At 45.0% G+C, this 17974-nt stretch overlaps 1 protein-coding gene and 1 long non-coding RNA gene across 4 annotated transcripts in view; one reads left to right on the top strand and one right to left on the bottom strand.

Annotated features, from left to right (window-relative positions):
* Positions 1–901: 901 nt before the first annotated feature.
* The window catches only part of WDR89 (WD repeat domain 89), a 99437-nt gene continuing 82364 nt past the window's right edge, over positions 902–17974 (bottom strand). The window contains exons 5-6 of one of the 3 annotated variants that reach the window (XR_013396312.1): positions 9145–9791; positions 902–1962 (exon numbers count right to left, since the gene is read on the bottom strand). The gene's annotated coding sequence lies outside the window, so the exon portion shown is untranslated. Of the gene's footprint in view, positions 1963–9144; positions 9792–17974 lie in introns of those variants that run through there. The other 2 variants (XR_013396311.1, XR_013396310.1) reach the window with 2 other exon arrangements.
* On the top strand, positions 11238–16095 carry LOC144330281 (uncharacterized). Its single transcript, XR_013396314.1, has 3 exons — positions 11238–11375; positions 14897–15064; positions 15532–16095. It is a non-coding gene; the product is annotated as an uncharacterized LOC144330281 (long non-coding RNA).

Here is a 17974-nt window from a genome sequence, read left to right on the forward strand (position 1 = left end):
GAACAATTGTCAACCAGTAGAGGAGGAAAAGACCTATGCTGATTAGATATCATCATCAGAGGTAGACTAGTTTGGTGTGCGTGGAGTAGCGGGGCGGTGGGGGGGGCGGGCAGGGAGGTGTATACATAAAGCTGGTCATGGACTGAGAGGAAAGAATGGTGAGGGTGAGAAAGCCTGAGGCAACAGTTGCCTCTTAGGAAAACAATAGAGAGAGTATCTACTGCAGGGGCTGTGGCTCACACCTGTAATCCCAACACTTTGGGAGGCCAAGGCAAGCAGATCACTTGAGAACAGGAGTTCAAAGCCAGCCTGGCCAACATGGTGAAACACCGTCTCTACTAAAAATACAAAAATTAGCCAGGCGTGGTGGCTCGCACCTGTAGTCCCAGCTACTCAGGAGGCTGAGGCACAATAATCACTTGACCCTGGGAGGTGGAGGCTACAGTGAGCCGAGATCATGCCACTGTACTTACTCCATCCTGGGTGACAGAGCGAGACTCCCTCTCAAAGAAAAAAGTATACACATGGCTACTGGAGACAAGGGATTTTGGTGTCATATTTCTTTGAGTTACATTTATCCACCAGGAAACATCCTCAGCAGTGACATTTTCTTGGGTCACAGTTTAAATACTCTGGTTACATTGTGAGATGTGCTTCAAAGGTTATGGCTTATTCGTAGCTTTCCATGTGATTAATGTGTATAATTATTGCTTGAGATTTAAAGTGTTTAGGTGTTCCAGTTCCTTAGTTAGCAGTTTAAGCTGCATTCCAGAGATGACTATCAGCAGACCCTTGCGCTGTCCTTAGTGAGAGTCCTGTGTCACTGGTGGATCAAGATGGAGAGACCTTATATCACCGACAGAGAAGCAGAGTTGGAAAAAAAACAGGAAGAGAAAGTCCATTTAAGTGTCCTTTATTTCATACAGGATAAAATACAAAATAATGGACCATAAGCAATAATCTTGTTTGTAAAATAATCAAATTACACAATTAAATGAGCTTAAAGCTATACCTAATAATAAGCATGATGGTGAGAACCCACTCTGAAATCCAAAGTTATCTTAACTCTGACAGTCAGGAGATAGGGCAGATTATTAACCCTTTCCTCCAGCCTTGGTTTCCTCACCTGTAAATAAGCAGACTAACAATTCCTAACTCAGGATACTCATCAAATTGAAATGATGTTATGCATTTACTACAGTGCCTTGCATCTATTAATTGCTTGATAAATACTACTTATGACTACAGTCATCTATTTTCTTATTTTTAATACTCTTTATCTGGCCAGGTGTGGTGGCTCACACCTGTAATCCCAGCACTTTGGAAGCCCGAGGTGGGTGGATCACTGAAGCCAGGAGTTCGAGACCACCCTGGCCAACATGGTAAAACCCCATCTCCACAAAAAATACAAAAATTAGCTGGGTGTGGTGGTGCATGCCTCTAGTCCCAGCTACTTGGGAGACTGAGGCAGAGAATAGCTTGAACCTGGGAGGTGGAGGTTGCAGTGAGCTGAGATAGTGCCAGTCCAGCCTGAATGACAGAGCAAGACTGTCTCAAAAAAAAAATAAAAAATAAAAACATAAAAAATAATTTAAAAAGTTCCTTATCCATCTAAAAACTGAACTTTAGGAAGTTTTCTGTTGAGTTTTTTTTTTCCCCCTCAAAATTTTCTTCTGGCATACCCCCTGTGACAGGAAGAAAACAAGGAGCAGGGAAATCACAGGCATGCCTCTCAATCTACTTCCACACTAAATTAGACAATGTGTGTGTGGGAGCATTCATTAGCAATAGCAGGGATTTCCATTTTAGAATATCTGTTTACTTCTAAAACTGAACAAAATGGTTATTTGACTTCATTTCAGAGCTTTATCTTCATTCTAATTTTTTTTTTTTTTTGAGGTGGAGTCTCACTCTGTTGCCCAGGCTGGAGTACGGTGGCATAGTCTCGGCTCACTGCAACCTCTGCCTCCCGGGTTCAAGTGATTCTCCTGCCTCAGCCTCCTGAGTAGCTGGAATTTCAGGCACATGCCATGTCGCCTGGCTAATTTCTGTATTTTTAGTAGAGTCAGAGTTTCACCATGTTGGCCAGGCCAGCCTTGAACTCCTGATCTCAAGTGAGCTGCCTGCCTCAGCCTCCCAAAGTCCTGGGATTACAGGTGTAAGCCACCGCACCCGGCCCTTCATTCTAATATATATTTCTTTAAAAGAGGCTCAGGCTGGGCGCAGTGGCTCATACCTGTAATCCCAGCATTTTGGGAGACCAAGGAGGGATGATGGCTTGAACCTAGGAAGTCAGGACCAGCCTGGCCAATATAGCAAGACCCCTATCTCTACAAAAGAATTTAAAAGTTAGTCAGGTCTGGTAGTACACAAATGTTGTCCTAGCTACTCGGGTGGCTAAAATGGGAGGAGCACTTGAGCCCAGGAGTTTGAGGCTGCAGTGAGCTATGATCATGCCATTGCAGTCTAGCCCAGGCAACAGAATGAGACCCTGTCTCTGAAAAAAAATAATAACAACAACAAAAAAAAAGAGGTGGCCAGACATGGCAGCTCACGCCTGTAATCCTAGCGCTTTGGTGGGCAAATCACTTGAGGCCAGGAATTCAAGACCAGCCTGGCCAACATAGGAAACCTTGTCTCTACTAAAAAATACAAAAATTAGGCCAGGCGCAGTGGCTCACGCTTGTAATCCCAGCACTTTGGGAGGCCAAGGCGGGCAAATCATGAGGTCAGGAGATCGAGACCATCCTGGCTAACACAGTGAAACCCCGTCTCTACTAAAAATAAAAAAATAAAAAATTAGCCAGGCATGGTGGTGGGTGCCTGTAGTCCCAGCTACTGAGGAGGCTGAGGCGGGAGAATGGCGTGAACCCGGGAGGCGGAGCTTGCAGTGAGCTGAGATGGCACCACTGTACTCCAGCCTGGGTGACAGAGATCCCATCTCAAAAAAAAAAAAAAAATATATATATATATATACACACACACACACACATACAAAACTTAGCTGGGCATGGTGGCACACACCTGTAATTCCTAGCTACTCTGGAGGCTGAGGCAGGAGAATTGCTTGAACCTGGGAGGTGGAAGTTGCAATGAGCCGAGATCGCGCCATGGCACTCCAGCGTGGGTGACAGAGTGAGACTCCATCTCAAAAAACAAACACACAAAAAATAAAAGAGGCTCAAAGTATTTTTGCTCTAAGCTTATCTATTTCTCTTCCTCATTGTAACCTCTAAAATTGCACCAGGACTGAGAGTCCAGTTTATCATCCTAGCCCTGCCTTTAATAATGGTCTGGCCTTGTGTTTTGAATATGTGCCTCCCAACCGTCCCCTTCTTTTCCTTTGAGGCCCGCACCCTCCCTCACTTCATGTGATTCTGATGGGACTGTTACTCATGGTGCTTCCTTCTTCCCTCCCTCCTCCCCCAGAGATACGGGTACATGACTCAAGATGGGTACATGACTCAACTGGGTCTTCCCCAAGATTTGCTTTTTGAATGCTGGAGGAGGGATGCCTCTCTTCCTCTTGGATCAGAAACCATGAAATGATATAACTGTCTCCCTTTTCCTTCGTTCATCCTAGTGGAAGCCAATCCTTTAGAAGAGACTTTGGCAAATGCCAAGTTCCATCAGCCTTGTTGGAACTGCTAGATTCAGCTATACCTAAGCTAGTTTCAGTTATATGAGCCAGTAAATTCCCTTTTTTGTTTAAGCTACTGTAGAGTTTGATTTCTACAATGGAAACCCAAAAGAATACTGGCAGGCAAGTCACTTAACCTCTTCAAGCTTCAGTTTACTTTTTAGACCCTGAATCTGAGGTTTTCTAAATGTTGAGAACTAAATGAACCCTTTATGAATCTTAAGCATGAAAGGAAATAATTTAAAGTGACCCTGCCAGGAGTTCTTTCCTAATGTAATTGATCAAGTGTAATTTATTCTTGTTTTTGTTTTTGTTTTTGTTTTTGTTTTTTTGAGACGAAGCCTCATTCTGTCACCCAGGTTGGAGTGTGGTGGCGTGATCTTGGCTCACTGCAACCTCCACCTCCTGGGTTCAAGCAATTCTCCTGCCTCAGCCTCCTGAGTAGCTGGGATTACAGGCACGCACCACCAAGCCTGGCTAATTTTTGTATTTTTTAGTAGAGAGAGGTTTCACCATATTGGTCAGGCTGATTTTGAACTCCTGACCTCATGATCCACTCACCTCGGCTTCCCAAAGTGCTGAGATTACAGGTGTGAGCCACCACACCCAGCTGATTTCTGTTTTTCTTCAAAGTTTAGACTCAAAGAAGATATTCTTAAGAGTTATGCATTTTTGGCCGGACGTGGTGGCTCACACTCATAATCCCAGCACTGTGGGAGGCTGAGGCAGGCAGATGGCTTGAGGTCAGGAGTTCAAGACCAGCTTGTCCAATATGGTGAAACTCTCTCTCTACTAAAAATACAAAAAATTAGCCTGGCATGGTAGTGCAACCTGAAATCCCTGCAATTCGGGAGGCTGAGGTGGAAGGATCACTTGAACCCAGGAGGCAGAAGTTGCAGTGAGCCAAGATGGTGCCACTGCACTCCAGCCTGGGTAACAGAACAAGACTGTATCTCAAACAAAATAAATAAATAAAATAAAAAATAAAAACTATGCATTTGCTAAGTGACAGGGAGCTCAGGAAAAAAAAATTGAAAAAGGAATTATGCATATAGAGTTAAATCCTTCTAGAACACAAGGAAAGAATAGTGCAATGACCTACTAAACATGGAAATAAGCCTTATTTAGCAAACTGTATGCTGCTTTTCAATAGGTTATTTTTACTGAGTCTCTTAATACATCAAGGCCATGTTTTAGAAAATGCAACCTACAATTGAGTGTTACATCTAGGCTTCTTATCTATCATAGAGAAAGAACATTGTTTTTGAGATATCAATATAATTGGGTAAAATCTATGCACATAGTACAAATCAGAGCTAACACATTCTAAGGGGCAAGACAACCAAAAGAGGGTGAAAACTGAAATCTGAGCACACTGTTATTGAAACAAAATAAACCAATAAGGACAATGCATAGTATGGTACTTGTAAAAATCTCATATGGTACTGGTAAAAATAACTGCAAGCATGTGCATAGCAATTTAGTGCATTTTCATATGCACTTTTTAATTTAAGCCTTAACTCTGTAGATACATATTATTTTCATTTCAAAAATAAGAAAACTGAGGATCAAGGAGGTTGCCCAATGTCAGACAGCTAGTAACGAGTGGAGCCACAATCTGAATCCTGTTCGTCCAAGGGTCAGGTCTTTTCACACTATATACCAGGTTATCTCTGTGTTTAAGTCATTTGCTACTAGTATATCCAAGTAATTGAATATGTGGCTACTATTTTCTCTGTCTTACAAAGGAAAGACTAATAAGATACAGAGGTTAACTGTGACCTTTTATGAGATCATAAAGTAAAGAAAGTAGAAACAATGGTCCAAGTCCTGCATCACTATAACTCCCATTCATTGAACACTATGAGCTAGGAACTGTGGCAGACACTTTACTTGTATTATCTTGGTTTTTGTTTTGTTTGTTTTGTTTTGTTATTTGGTTTGGTTTTTTTTTTTTTTTTTTAAACAGAGTCTCACTCTGTCACCCAGACTTGAGTGCAGTGGCACGATCTCGGCTCACTGCAACCTCCACCTCCCAGGTTCAAGCGATTCTTCTGCCTCAGCCTCCTGAGTAGCTGGGATTACAGGCGCCCACCACCATGCCCGGCTAATTTTTGTATTTTTAGTAGAGATGGGGTTTCACCATGTTGGCCAGGCTGATCTCGAACTCCTGACCTCGGGTGATCTGCCCTCCTCGGCCTTCCAAAGTGCTGGGATTACAGGCGTGAGCCACCAAGCCTGGCCGTATTATCTTGTTTAATCCTCAAAATAGCCTATTGATGTAGGCACTATTATTCCATTTTTTTAGATGCAGAAACTAAGATACAGAAAGCTTAAGTTTCTTTATTTTATTATTATTTTTATTTATTTATTTATTTATTTTTGAGATGGAGTCTCGCTCTGTCCCCCAGGCTGGAGTGCAGTGGCGCGATCTCGGCTCACTGCAAGCTCTGCCTCCCGGGTTCACGCCATTCTCCCGCCTCAGCCTCCCGAGTAGCTGGGACTATAGGTGCCCGCCACCATGCCCAGCTAATTTTTTTGTGTTTTTAGTAGAGATGGGGGTTCACCGTGTTAGCCAGGATGGTCTCAATCTCCTGACCTTGTGATTTGCCCGCCTCGGCCTCCCAAAGTGCTGGGATTACAGGTGTGAGCCACCGCGCCCAGCCTTTATTATTATTTTTAGAGACAAAGTCTCTGTCACCCAGGCTGGAGTGCAGTGATTCAACCATAGCTCACTGTAACCTCAAACTCCTGGGCTCACGCAATCCCCCACTCAGCCTCCCAAGTAGTTGGAACTACAGGCAGGTGCCACCATATCTGCTAGAAAGCTTAAGTTTCTTTTCCAAGGTTATACATCTAGTAAGTGGCAGAGCTTGGGTAGGAATTCTAACTAGAAGAAAGGCGCTGAAATTCTAAACTAGTTTATTACCTTTCCCCCGTGGAAATCCTCTATACCAGCAGTCCACAACCTTTTTGGCACCAGGGACTGGTTTTGTGGAAGACAATTTTTCCACTGACTGGGGTGTGGGGACTTGGGTAGGTGGTTTCAGGATGAAACTGTTCCACCTCAGATCATCAGGCATTAGATTCTCATAAGGAGCATGCAACCTAGATCCCTTGTGTGCACAGTTCACAGTAGGGTTTGCACTCCTATGAGAATCTAATGCTGCAGCTGATCTGACAGGAGGCCGAGCTCAGGCAGTAATGCTGCCTTGCCTGCCGCTCACCTCCTGGTGTCCAGCCCAGTTCCTAACAGGCCTTGGACTGATACCAGTCCGTGGCCCAGGGTTGGGGACCCCGTTCGACACATTCTGGTCTATATATAGTGCTGTGTAGAGTATCTAGAAAACATAATGCCTTTCCAGCTCGTTTCCCTTGATATTTAAGTCTTTTTTGAAACACATAAAGAAACCCTATTCTGTCTTTGGAGAGAAGCACACTTTGCAGGTAGAGTTAAATTTCAGTGTGAATCCAAATCAAGCTTATTTTTTGTGTCTTAAGATTTTTTTTTAACATGCCCTAGCATTAGAAAAACTTTCTTCTTAATGATCAGAAAATGTTGTAGGAAACTTCGGTTTAAAGAGCTTTGAAAACAAGGATAGAGGCAAGTACATTTCCAGTACTTGAAAATGTTCTGTTTGATGGCATTTCTAAGTCAAGGAAGCATATATTCTGATTTGGAAGGTTGATGACCCAGTTAACAAGCCAATTGGCAAATGGAACAGAGTATTTATGAAAAAGTATTTTTGAAAAAAAAAAAAACGCATTGAAAGAGACTCATTCAAAGTATATAATCACAGCTGTCTTGACCCCTAAAATGAAACAAGTTATAATTAGCTAAAAGTCACTGCCTTCATTGGCAAACTGTGGCAAACGCTCAACTTCAAGAGAACTCATCATCTCATGATGATCAGTATATTTCCATAAGCCTTTCAAACACATCATATAGAAGTTTCCTAACCAAATTTCCATTATTGTATTTAATCATTGCCTCATACATAACATTCCATATATTGAAGTACCTACTTAGCACTCTGGGGCAACTCAAATATGAAAAAGACATAAATACTATCACTCGGCTGGGCGTGGTGGCTCATGCCGGTAATCCCAGCACTTTGGAAGGCAGAGGTGGGTGGATCACGAGGTCAGGAGTTTAAGATCAGCCTAGCCAAGATGGTGAAACCCCGTCTCTACTAAAAATACAAAAAAAATAAGCCGGGCATGGTGTGGGCACCAGTAATCCCAGGTATTCGGGAGGCTGAGGCAAAGAATTGCTTGAACCCAGGAGGCGGAGATTGTAGTGAGCTGAGATGGTGCCACTGCACTCTAGTCTGGGTGACAGAGCGAGATTCTGTCTCAAAAAAAAAAAAAAAAAAAAAAAAACTATCACTCTACTGTAGTACAAGATAGTATGAACGAGGACTAATTACTATGAAAGCCCAGAGTTTGGAGCAATACCTTATGACCAGGAGGAAAAAAAGAGAGAAAGAGAGGCAGTGATACTGGTTATACTCAGAATTCTCCTTCGTGCCTGGCCTGGCATACTTGGCCTGCTTTTTGTTTGTTTAAAGTATTGTTTACTATGAGAGGCCAGGCACGGTGGCTTGCGCCTGTAATTCCAGCACTTTGGGAGGCTGAGGCGGGTGGATCCCTTGAGGTTAGGAGTTTGAGACCAGCCTGGTCAACATGGTGAAACCCTGTCTCTACTAAAAATACAAAAAGGCCGGGCGCGGTGGCTCAAGCCTGTAATCCCAGCACTTTGGGAGGCCGAGATGGGCGAATCACGAGGTCAGGAGATCGAGACCATCCTGGCTAACACGGTGAAACCCCGTCTCTACTAAAAAATACGAAAAACTAGCTGGGCGAGGTGGCGGGCGCCTGTAGTCCCAGCTACTCCAGAGGCTGAGGCAGGAGAATGGCGTAAACCCGAGAGGCGGAGCTTGCAGTGAGCCGCGATCGCGCCACTGCACTCCAGCCTGGGTGACAGAGCAAGACTCCATCTCAAAAAAAAAAAAAAAAATACAAAAAAATCAGCAAGTGTGGTAGCACACACCTGTAATCCTCAGCTCCCAGGGAAGCTGAGGCAAGAAAATTGCTTGAACCTGAGAGGCGGAGGTTGCACTGAGCCAAGATTGTGCCACTGCACTCCTGCCTGGGCAACAGAGCGAGACTCCATCTCAGAACAAAAAAAAGAAGAAGATTGTTTACTGTGGGCCAGGAACTGTCTAAAGTGGTTCATAAAGAATATTTATTTTCGCCAGGTGCAGTGGCTCATTTCTGTAATCCCAGCGCTTTGGGAGGCTGAGGTGGGTGAATCACCTGAGGTTAGGAGTTCAAGAGCAGCCTGGCCAACGTGGTGAAACCCCGTCTCTTCTAAAAATACAAAAATTAGCCGAGTGTGATGGTGGGCGCCTGTAATCCCAGCTACTCAGGAGACTGAGGCAGGAGAATCACTTGAACCCGGGAGGCGGAGGTTGCAGTGAGCCGAGATTGTGCCATTGCACTCGAGCCTGGGAGACAAGAGTGAAACTCCATCTCAAAAAAAAAAAAGAATATTTATTTTCATTTTACCAAGTGCTCCACCAGTATTAAGTTCTTCCTTCTGCTCCTCTCTTCTCCATGGTAGACCTTCAGAGTTGGAAATCAAATATTTCCCTCACTCCCTCTGTTCTGCAATATTGAGGCACTGATCAGGATCCGGGATTCTCCTGAGATGGAGCAGCAGGAGCTTTACCAGGGACTTACTGGAGCTGGCATAGGCACAGGGGGATAATTGCTATTAGGATTCTGGGCAGGGATGCACTTAGCCTCAGCAAGCAGGGACTAGCCGTAGGATGGAAAAGCACTCAGGCCTTTTTGTCTCTGTCCCTTGCTGAGATTGGGCTTCAGTCATTCTCCTCTCACTTTCTCTGAGGGGCAGGCTAGGTCGGGCAAAATGGCAGGTCAAGCTCCCATTTTTGCATTGTCTCCATTTAATAGAGCAGCCAGAACATAAGCGAGGATCCCTTAGTGTTAATTCAAAGTTCCTGGGAAAGGGACCCTAGCCCAGGTTAGCTCAGGTACCCTCACCTGGTCCAATCCGCTGTGGTCAGGATAGGAGACTCACTGCACAAAATGAGTGTTGGGAGGCTTTCTGCTGTTTCCACGTGCACTGGAGGAGAAAAAGAGAAGAAGCTTGACATTTTGGGCTGGATGATTCTTCACGTGGGGGTGGTAGGGAGAAGAGTAGGAGCAGTAGCCCTGAGATGTACCCAATAGGTGTCTACTTATGACATATTTATTTCCTCAAATTTGTGAAAGTAGAATTCATGGTTTAAGGACATGAATTATTATTATTATTTTTTTTTTTTTTTTTTTTGAGACGGAGTCTCGCTCTGTCACCCAGGCTGGAGTGCAGTGGCCGGATCTCAGCTCACTGCAAGCTCCGCCTCCCGGGTTCACGCCATTCTCCAGCCTCAGCCTACCGAGTAGCTGGGACTACAGGCGCCCGCCGCCTCGCCCGGCTAGTTTTTTTTTTTTTTGTATTTCTTAATAGAGACGGGGTTTCACCGTGTTAGCCAGGATGGTCTCGATCTCCTGACCTCGTGATCCGCCCGTCTCGGCCTCCCAAAGTGCTGGGATTACAGGCTTGAGCCACCGGAATTATTATTATTATTATTTTTTGAGACGGAGTCTCACTCTGTCACCAGGCTGGAGTTCAGTGGCGTGATCTCGGCTCACTGCAACTTCCACCTCCTGGGTTCAAGCGATTCTCCTGCCTCAGCCTCCAGAGTAGCTGGAATTACAGGCACGTGCAACCACGCTTAGCTAATTTTTGTATTTTCAGTAGAGATGGGGTTTCACCATGTTGGCCAGGATGGTCTCCATCTCTTGACCTCGTGATCCACCCGCCTCTGCCTCCCAAAGTGCTGGGATTACAGGCGTGAGCCACCGTGCCCGGCCCCAGGATATGAATATTTTTAAGTTCTTTTTGTATTGTGGTTGTTTTTGAGACGGAGTCTCATTCTTGCCCAGCCTAGAGTGCAGTGATGCGATCTCAACTCACTGCAACCTCCACCTACCAAGTTCAAATGATTCTCAGACCTCAGCCTCCCAAGCAGCTGGGACTACAGGCACAGGCCACCAGGCCCAGCTATTTATTTATTTATTTTTGCTTTTTTTTTTTTTTAGTAGAAATGGGGTTTTACCATGTTGGCCAGGCTGGTTTCGAACTCCTGACCTCCAGTGATCCTCCCATTTCGGCCTCCCAAAGTGCTGGGATTACAGGCATGAGCCACCATGCCTGGTCATATTTTTAAGTTCTTGATAAAGTTCTGCCACGTTGCCGACACTGTTACTCACTTTCTCCTCTCATCTTGTTAATTACAGAGATAGAATAGACAAAATATAGAAACAGCTGGGCGCGGTGGCTCATGCCTGTAATCCCAGCACTTTGGGAGGATGAGGCAGGTGGATCACCGGAGGTCAGAAGTTCGAGACCAGCCTGACCAACATGGTGAAATTCCGTCTCTACTAAAAAGGCAAAAATTAGCTGGGCATGGTGGCGGGCACCTGTAATCCCAGCTACCTGGGAAACTAAGGCAGGAGAATTGCTTGAACCTGGGAGGTGGAGGTTGCAGTGACCTGAGATGGAGCCATTGCACTCCAGCCTGGGCGACAAGAGCGAGATTTTTCTTTTTTTTTTTTTTTTTTTTTTTGAGACGGAGTCTCGCTCTGTCTCCAGGGCTGGAGTGCAGTGGCCAGATCTCAGCTCACTGCAAGCTCTGCCTCCCGGGTTCATGCCATTCTCCTGCCTCAGCCTCCCGAGTAGCTGGGACTACAGGTGCCGCCACCTCGCCCGGCTAGTTTTTTTTTTTTGTATTTTTTAGTAGAGACGGGGTTTCACCATGTTAGCCAGGATGGTCTCGATCTCCGGACCTCGTGATCCACCTGTCTCGGCCTCCCAAAGCGCTGGGATTACAGGCTTGAGCCACCGCGCCCGGCCCACTAGAGCGAGATTTTTCAAGATAATTAAATTATGGCTCATCCATACTATAAAATACTAGGCAGCCATTAGATACAAGGGAGATGTTTTAGGCCCACTCCAGAATGCCAAAAACGAAAAAAAGAGAGAGAGAGAGAGAGAGAGAGAGAGAAATATAAGGGACGTGTATATTATATGGAAAAGTGTGTGTGATATCACATGAAAAAAACAGGCCACCGAACTATAAATAAAGTAGTATCCTATGTATACTAGGGAAAACTATGTTATATATACACATACACATACACAAACACACACCTGTAAATACCTAGAAAAGTATTGGAAGGATATACATGGAACTGTTAGTAGTGAATATCTTTGGGCATGTACTGAGGTAGATGATAAATATTAAATTATACAATTGGGTAGTGATATGGTTTGGATCTGTGTCCCTACCCAAATCTCATGTTGAAACGTAATCCCCAGTGCTGGAGGTGGGGCCTGATGGTAGCTAATGAGATCATGGGGACAGTTTCTTTTTTAAAATTATTATTATTATTGTTATTATTTTGAGACAGAGTTTCGCTCTTGTTGCCCAGGCTAGAGCGCAGTGGCATGATCTCAGCTCACCACGACCTCCGCCTCCAGGGTTCAAGCAATTCTCCTACCTCAGCCTCCCGAGTAGCTGGGATTATAGGCATGCGCCACCACACCAGGCTAATTTTGTATTTTTAGTAGGGACGGGGTTTCTCCATGTTGGTCAGGCTGGTCTTGAACTCCTGACCTCAGGTGATCCACCTGCCTCAGCCTCCCAAAGTGCTGGGATTACAGACGTGAGCCACTGCACCCAGCCTGATCTTAAATTTCAAAATACATACTTCCTAATCTGCTGACCACAAAGTTGTGTGGTTTTAATTCTGACACTTTACATGATAAAGAAGTGAATGGGCAGTGAAATGCACGAAACCCAGGCAGCACTAATATGCAGGAGACATAATGTATGAGTAATCTCAAAGTTAGACGATTGAGAGTTGGTTTATGGATCAGAGAGATTGATTTACCAATGGTTCAGTAATTGAAGAGTAAATTGATTCAATGTGACATTGCTGATTGCAGTGGCAGATTACACACAATTTGCCAAATGAACAACAAAAATCATCTGACACATTTTTCGGTTTCTCTATTTTTCTGGGAATGTCATTTTTTTTCTATTTGCCTGAACTATAACTAATTTTAAAGAAATCGAGCCCTTTATTTAGCAGAGGTGGGAGGGAATGAGAGGAGAGGTCAGTATTAACTAGGCACCTATCCTGTGCAGTCATGCTAGACTGTTACCGAGTTCTTCCAATAACCCCAGGAAGTAGGTGTAATATTATTTACAAATGAAAAAACTGAGATTTTGAAGGGTAAAGTTAACTTTCTAAGACATACAAGAGGATTTGAAATTAGATGTGAATCTAGAATCACTCCCCTTTCTTTCATTATCACACAACCAGATCAATTTCCCTAATGATGCAAATTTAGACAGCATGTTGGGTTTCAATTAATAAATGGAATGTATTCTAAAACTTGAAAAGCTTGTCAAATAGTAAAACTGAGATGCAGGGCTTTCCAGTGCACAATATACAGTAAGAGTAACAATACACTGGTGATATTAGAAAGATGAAACAAGTTCCATGTTCTTCTCTAGAACTGTGATGAGCCTAAAGCCATCCAAAGCATATGGAAACCACTAGGTATATCTTCCTTAGGTTCTGGAGTGTCATCAGAGGGAATGACAGAGTAAAGACTTTTGAAAAGATACTCTTTCATTAGAGCACTGAAAACACTGACAAAAATTGTCAAAATCAATTTCTTTGGAACACTGTACAATAACAAAAGTTTTGCAGCAATTCCAGGAGCATTTATTCAAGAAAAATGGCTGGATCTTGGTAAGAACAGTGAACTTTGTGACAATTTATCTTGTTCTATTCCCCTCCCCATCTCTTTGGGTCCACAGCAATCTTGAAAACCAGCTACTCTGTGTCATGGTGAATGAACAGCCTAGCAGCCACTGTAGAAAACCAAATGGGTTTAGAGCTCCCCAAAGCACCATTCACAGAGAATTCTCATCATTTGACCTGCCTGACTATTCCCTGGAAACTTCCACTCACAGGGCTTTTCTTTATTTGATCTGACTCAGAACTCAGTGCAAAAAGTCTTTTCCCTGAGGGCATTGGTCAAAAACAATCAGTAATAATTATTAACATTGGCCGGGCGCGGTGGCTCAAGCCTGTAATCCCAGCACTTTGGGAGGCCGAGGCGGGCGGATCACAAGGTCAGGAGATCGAGACCACAGTGAAACCCCGTCTCTACTAAAAATACAAAAAATTAGCCGGGCGCGGTGGCGGGCGCCTGTAGTCCCAGCTACTCAGGAGGCTGAGGCAGGAGAATGGCGGGAACCTGGGAGGCGGAGCTTGCAGTGAGCCGAGATCGCGCCACTGCACTCCAGCCTGGGCAACAGCGTGAGACTCTGTCTCAAAAAAAAAAAAAAAAAAAAAAAAAAAAAAAAAAAAAAATTATTAACATTACAGTTGCTATGGTAATGTTAACAACTGGAGCAAACCGGAAGCTGACCAAAAAACACGAAAAGAAAATCTGGAGGCTGGGTGCAGTGGCTCACGCCTGTAATCCCAACACTTTTGGAGGCTGAGGCAGGTGGATCACCTGAGGTCAGGAGTTCAAAACCAGCTTGGCCAACATGATGAAACTCCATGTCTACTAAAAATACAAAAATTAGCCAGGCATGGTGGCACATGCCTGTAATTCCAGCTACTTGGAAGGCTGAGGCAGGAGAATCACTTGAACCAAGAGGTGGAAGTTGCAGTGAGCTGAGAGCACGCCACTGCACTCCAGCCTGGGCAAAAAAGCAAGACTCCAAAAGCTGAGGTATAAGATATCCACAGGGAGCTTTGGAAAACTCTTTAACGTATTCCTTGGAATCTACAAGTCCTTGAGCATGTGCAAGGTTGTGCACTTGCCCAGAAAATGCCTGAAAGTCCCTATATTCTCATCTCTGTCAGACCCTAAGGCCCTTCACAAGCAGAAAGTAAAGGCTAAGGCAGAGTTGTGAAAATCCTGCCTGAGCATTGAAGACAGGCCCCACACACACAATCTGTCAGGAAAGGCTGCGAGACGTATTGGTTCCTGGAATTTGAGGAACTCTGCGTCCAATAATCAGCTGACGCCTAAGCTAACTGAACAGATTTCAGTGCCATACCCTTGAAAAGGAATACTGATTTGGCTGGGTGCAGTGGTTCATACCTGTAGTCTCAGGTCTTTGGAAGGCCAGGCATTTGAGACCAGGCTGGAAAACATAGCGGGACCTATCTCTATAACAATTTAAAAAGAAAAAGGAAAGAGACTCAGCTGGGAGCGGTGGCTCACGCCTGTAATCCTAGCACTTTAGGAGACTGAGGCAGGTAGATCACCTGAGTTCAGGAGTTCGAGACCAGCCTGACCAACGTGGTGAAACCCTGTCTCCACTAAAAACACAAAAATTAGCTGGGTGTGGTGGCGGGTGCTTGTAATCCCAGCTACTTGGGAGGCTGAAACAGGAGAATCTCTTGAACCTGGGAGGCAGAGGTTGCAGTGAGACAAGCTCGCCCCATTGTACTCCAGCCTGAGCAGTAGAGCCAGACTCCATCTCTCCCACTGCCCCGCAAATAAAGAAAGAAACAAAAAGGCATAAGAATGATAAAATGGACTTTGGGGACTCAGGGGTAAGGGTGAGAGGTGGGTGAGGGATAAAAGATTGCACACTGGGTATAGTGTACACTGCTCGGGCGATGAGTCCACCAAAATCTCAGAAATCACCACTAAAGAACTTATCCATGTTACAGTCTTGCCAGTGCACCACAAGGTAGCAGTCTCTCCTTGCCTGAGGTAGTACCCGGAGTCCTTTGTCTCACGACCAAGAAAGTTAAGGAGTGCGGACATCCAGGATGAGGTTAGAGCAAAAGTTTAATAAGAGAAAGAAGAAAGCCCCCCGCTGCGGAGAGGGAACCTGAAGAGGGTTGCCGTTTTCCTACAGCTAAATGCAAAGGCTTTTATAAGAAACCAGTGAGGGCTGGGCATCTCATTTGCATAAGGCGTGAATTTCTGTTAGCTTACCCCCGTCCTCCTAGTGCGCATGCGAGCCCTTAGCTTGAGTTACTCCACAATGCTTTGTTCCCCTTACTACGCAATTGTCGGAAGACAGAATTCTCCATTGCTAGCATGTCTGGGCAAGTCACCTGTGCAACCTTTCTTATCTGTGCGACTGTGGGCGTGTCTTAGGCAAGCCCCTTTGTGCGAGTTCCCTTATCTGTGCCTGCAGGCTGTTCTTTGGTTTGAAAGGATTCCACCGAGGACCCACCCTAACTGGCTGCCGGACCGGGTTTTTTTCTCTCTCCTCTATCATAACCAAACACCATCTGTTCCCCAAAACCTTATTGAAATAAAAATCAATAATAATTTAAAGAAGAAAGTAAAAGAAAAAAAAAAAAAACTAGCTGGGTGTGGTGTTGCATGCCTATAAGTCCTAAACGCTCAGGAGGCTGAGGCAGGAGGATTGCTTGAACCCAGGAACTGAAGGCTGCAATGAGCTAGGATTGATTACGTCACTGTGCTTCAGCCTGGAAGACCAAGAAAGACCTTGTCTCTAAAAAATGAAAGGAATACAAACTTTACAACATGGGTTCAGGAAGTCACTAAACAAAGAGCAGCAGTAAAAATCCTGGGGAAAGAAGGGAATCCAATTTCAATTATTGCCATGTTATATTACGCCATGTTATATTATTTTAAATCCTCAGTTTCCAACAGAAAATTACACAACATGCAAAAAACAAGAAAGTGTGTCCCAGGCACAGGGAGAAAACAGTCAATAGAAACTCCCTGAGGAAGCCCAGACTTTGTACTTACCAAACTTTAAGTAAGATATTTAAAATATCTTTAGGCCAGGCATGGTGGCTCATGTCTGTAATCTCAGCACTTTGGGAGGCTGAGGTGGGAGGATCACTTGAGTTCACGAGTTCGAGACCAGCCTGAGCAACACAGTGAGACCTTGTCCAAAAAAAATAAATACATTGGCCAGGCACGGTGGCTCATGCCTGTAATCCCAGCACTTTGGGAGGCCAAGGTGGGTGGATCATGAGGTCAGGAGTTCAAGACCAGCCTGGCCAACATGGTAAAATCCCGTCTCTACTAAAAAGAAAACAATAATAATACAAAAATTAGCCAGGCATGGTGGCACATGCCTGTAGTCACAGCTACTTGGGAGGCTGAGGCAGGAGAATTGCTTGAACCTGGGAGGCAGAGGTTGCAGTGAGCCAAGATCGCACCACTGCACTCCAGCCTAGGTGACAGAGTGAGACTATGTCTCAAAAAAAAAAAAAAAAAAAATAGGCCAGGCGCGGTGGCTCACGCCTGTAATCCCAGCACTTTGTGAGGCTGAGGTGGGTGATCACTTGAGGTCAGGAGTTCGAGACCAGCCTGGCCAATATGGTAAAACCTAGTGTCTACTGTTTGGGTGAGGGAGAAGGGACAAAATGGAGGAAGGTGAACAAGATGGCACAGTCCCGATTGCTTCCGGGTTCTTCATCACCAACTTTCCTGCGCCCGGGAAAGTGCAGGACAACCGAGCATGCGCCAGGTGACGTCAATCCGAAGAGATCGAAACTTACCCGGCCACGCCTACGGAGACACCCTTATCACGCCCTTATCCTGCCCACTGCCCTCCCCCTTCCAGTACCAATGCATAAAAGTCTGCCACCGGCAGGAGCCGGGGTGACTTCCTCGGCCCCCGCATTCATGGAGGCCTCCACATTCGTGGACCGGAGAACCTCACCAGAGAGCACTGGGGTAACTTCCCTGGCCCCCCATACCTGAGGACCAGAGAACCTCGCCGGAGAGTGTACGCATATTTGCAATAAAAGACTGCCACTTTCTTATGTACTTTGGCCTCATGTTTAATTATTTAGCTCTCTTAAATTAAATTAAATTAAATTAAATTAAATTAAATTAAGACATCTACTAAAAATACAAAAATTAGCTGGCATGGTGGCAGGCACCTGTAGTCCCAGCTACTTGGGAGGCTGAGGCAGGAGAATTGCTTGAAGCCGGGAGGTGGAGGTTGCAGTGAGCTGAGATCACACCACTGCACGCCAGCCTGGGTGACAGAGCGAGACTCTGTCTCAATAAACAAATAAATAATAAACTACCCAGGCGTGGTGATGCACGCCTGCTGTACTCCCAGCTACTCGGGAGGCTGAGGTGGGAAGATCACTTGAGCCCAGGAGTTCAAGGCTGTAGTGAGCCATGTTCATATCACTGCTTTTCAGCCTGGGTGACAG

Source organism: Macaca mulatta, chromosome 7 (assembly GCF_049350105.2).
Source record: "Macaca mulatta isolate MMU2019108-1 chromosome 7, T2T-MMU8v2.0, whole genome shotgun sequence".
NCBI lineage: Eukaryota > Metazoa > Chordata > Mammalia > Primates > Cercopithecidae > Macaca > Macaca mulatta.